This window comes from Lipotes vexillifer, unplaced genomic scaffold (genome assembly GCF_000442215.2).
Source record: "Lipotes vexillifer unplaced genomic scaffold, Lipotes_vexillifer_v1.1 scaffold2102, whole genome shotgun sequence".
Lineage (NCBI taxonomy): Eukaryota > Metazoa > Chordata > Mammalia > Artiodactyla > Lipotidae > Lipotes > Lipotes vexillifer.
Window position 1 is genome coordinate 44,906 of NW_006776944.1, and position 3,777 is coordinate 48,682.

The 3,777-nt window shown below is 49.0% G+C and overlaps 1 pseudogene; it reads right to left on the reverse strand.

Annotated features, from left to right (window-relative positions):
- Positions 1 to 2,807: 2,807 nt before the first annotated feature.
- On the reverse strand, positions 2,808 to 3,221 carry LOC103076424 (histone H3.3 pseudogene; annotated as a pseudogene).
- Between the last annotated feature and the right edge of the window lie 556 nt (positions 3,222 to 3,777).

The window sequence follows — 3,777 nt, forward strand, 5'->3', positions numbered from 1 at the left end:
CAAAGAACAGAAGGGAAGATTGGATGAACTAAGTGAGAAGTTAAACGTTTCCCAAGATGGCAGAATAAGAGGACCAGAGTTTACCTCTCCCCACAAGTACATCAAGAACACATCTACAAATAGAAGAATTCTCACTGAGCACTTGCTGAACACTAACAGAGGACCTGAGACACCTAAAAGGATAAGAAAAGTTTCCCTAATAACTGGGTAGGACAAAAGAGAGAAAATAAAAATAAAGAAAACAGGAAATGGGATGGGAACTGGGCCTCTGGTGGGGAGCTGAAGGAGAGGAGAGGTTCTCACAATCAGAGAAGACCCCTCACTGGCAAGATCAGCTGAGATAAAAGGGGAGATTTGGGGGCTGTCAGAGGAAAGAGCAGCAATTTGTCTGTGGCAGGGAGGAAAGAGGGAGATTTACACAGATAGTCAATGTCACAGCCCTGTGCACCCCAGCCTGAGTCTGGTGTCTGCCAGTGCTGACAGGGGCTGGGTGCTGGAATGTGGTGTTTGGAGAGCAGACCCAGGGAAAGAATGGCTGTTGGCTGCACAGAGACAGCCTGAGGGGACAGGAGTGAGGAATTTCATAACCAGGAATGCTCCTGGAGGAAGCCTGGACTACCATAGAAGTGAAGCGCCATTGCAGAGTGATGCGTGAAAGGCAGGGTCACCATCAAAATTCTCTCCCCACATGCCAGCCCCCACCTCCACAGGCACTAGGAGGGGCTCCTGCCAGAGCAAATGCATGCACCCAATCGTTGCCAGCATCTCCCCCTCCCACCTGAATGAGTATGCACACTCCAGTCAGCCACCACCCCCAATTCCTCCTTCTGAAACAGGCCTGTGAACCTGGGATCGCTGTATCTGATCCCCCTTGCCTGGGCAGGGAGCAGACGGCTGTGGGTGACCCATACACAGAGGTGGGGCTGAAACCAAACTTGAACTCCAGGAGATGTGTGACTAAGGAAGAAGAGCTGAAATCTCTCCTTGAAGCAGTGCAAACCATGGATTAAGACCCTGTGACTAGAATGGTTAATTCAGCACATGCAGAACATCTGAATGGACACCAAATGCTCCCACAGCCAAGACAGGTCTAACTTCAGCAGCTATAGACTTTGTGGGGACATAAAAGTGGGGGTTGGGAGGGCCAGAGAGTGAGCTGCCCCCATAGCACCCAAAGCGGGTCCAGATCCATAATTACTGCAATCCTTGGACCTGACTTCAGTGGATCTACATTGGGGCTTGGGGAAAACAACATCTGAGAGATAATAGGGCCAGCCACTGGCACATCCACAGGTAAGGTGGGAAAGAGAGCAGTGCCTACAACAGTGTAAGCTGAGAGCTTGCAGAACAGGTAAAAGGTGACACCACAGAGCACACACACAGGTGAACCCCTCCAGAGGAGGAAGACTCAGTGGCTTCCGTCCAAGTGGGAGTGGTCCAATCCCACCTACATCACACTGCAGAACAAAAACAAAGCTAAGAAACAGATCTGGGGGCCTCTAACCCAAGAATTAGGGAGCAGACCCCACTTCTGACAGGGCAGTGAACACCACAGAGCAAAGGGGAAGCCCTGCTCAATATTCAGTGCAGGCTTTCGTCATCACAACATCAGTCACACCTCTTATAAAGGGGATAGCAGCCAGTATACATTGAGGAAAGAGGTGGCAGATATCTATATTAAAAACAACCCTCAGGAGGAGCTTCAAGGTGGCGAAAGAGTAAAACGTGGAGATCACCTTCCTCCCCACAAATACATAAGAAACACATCTACATGTGGAATAACTCCTACAGAACACCTACTGAACGCTGGCAGAAGACAGACATCTGAAAAGGTGAGAAACTCCTCCCGAACCTGGGTATGGCAAAAGAAAAAAGAGAAAACAGAGGCAAAAGAATAGGGATGGGACCTGCACCAGTGGGAGGGAGCTGTGAAGGAGGAAAGGAAGACTTTCCACCCACGGAGACTGCATGTGGTGGAGGGGGCAAGCTTCAGAGACACAGAGGAGAGTGCAGCAACAGGGGTACGGAGGGCAAAGCAGAGACATTCCCGCAAAGAGGATCGGTGCCGACCAGCACTCACCAGCCCTAGAGGCTTGTTTGCTCACGCGCCAGGCCGGGTGGGTGATGGGAGCTGAGGCTCCGGATTCGGTTGGATTTCAGGGAGAGAACTGGGTTTGGTTGTGTGAACACAGCCTGAAGGGGGTTAGTGCACCACAGGTAGCTGGGAGGGAGTCTGAGAAAAAGTCTGGAGCTGTCGAAGAGGCAAGAGACTTTTTCTTTTTTTCTTTTTTAAAATAGTTTAATGTATTTTAATAGCAAATTTACAGGAACAGCACAGAAGACAGACAACATTAAAAACATGTACTTGCATATAGGACAACTCAGTTAGAAAAGTATAGTGAATGGATGGAATCTACTGTATGATAAAAATGCTACAAACACCATTTAGTTGCAGTCAATAAGAATTTTACTTGTTTTAAAAAAATCCAAATGATGGCATTGTCCAGAAAAATTTAACAGGTTTATTTATAATTGTTATAAAGTTGAACTGCTGAAACTTGTTCACTGAAACATTTTGACTTGCATTAATGCTTTATGTCCCTACATTTATATTAAAAATTCACACACAAATGAAAATGGTAAAACTGCCAATACCTGATTTCTGTCCCCCATTTTTCCACCTGCAATCATATACTTAGGTACATTTTGACCCCACGGGGGGGGGGAATCTGACGTTCAGAACTACAAATAACAGGAAGAGAATTTTTTTGTTAAAAGAATGAAATGTTTCCCATCATAGTGGATTCTTAAGCACGTTCTCCATGTATGTGGTGTGCTAGCTGGATGTCTTTTGGCATAATCGTTACACGTTTGGCATGGATAGCACACAGGTTGGTGTCTTCAAAAAGGCCAACCAGATAGGACTCACTTGCCTCCTGCAAAGCACCAATAGCTGCAATCTGGAAGCGCAGATCTGTTTTGAAGTCCTGAGCAATTTCCTGCACCAGACACTGGAAGGGAAGTTTGCGAATCAGAAGTTCAGTGGACTTCTGATAACGTCTAGTTTCACGGAGTGCCACGGTACCAGGCCTGTAACGATGAGGTTTCTTCACCCCTCCAGTAGAGGGCGCACTCTTGCGAGCGGCTTTTGTAGCCAGTTGCTTCCTCGGTGCTTTATTACCGGTCGATTTGTGGGCAGTCTGCTTTGTACGAGCCATGGTATAAAGACCTCCTTACTTACCCCCCTTCTCCTTCGGCTGAAACTCAGCGAGCTAGAGGCAGCGCTGGCATCAGAGAGTGACAGTGGCGTGGCGGCGGCAGCGAACACAATTAAGAGACTTTTTCTTGCCTCTTTGTTTCGCGATGCGGAAGAAGAGGGGATTAAGATCACCGCTTAAACAAGCTCCAGAGACGGGCACGAGCCAAAGCTATCAGCATGGACCACAGAGATGGGCACGAGATGCCAAGGCTGCTGCTGCAGCCACCAAGAAGTCTGTGAGCAAGCACAGGTCACTATCCACACCTCCCTCCTGGGAGCCTGTGCAGCCAGCCACTGCCAGGGTCACATGATTCAGGGAAAATTTCCCCGGGGGGAACACAGGGCATGCCTCACACTGGTGTAACGTCACGCCAGCCTCTGCCACAGCAGGCTCGCCCCTGATTCCATACCGCTCCCTCACCCCGGCCTCAGTGAGCCACAGCCACCAAAGTAGCTGCTCCTTTAACCCCGTCCTGCCTGAGTTAAGAACAGACGCTGTCAGGCGACGTACATGGTGA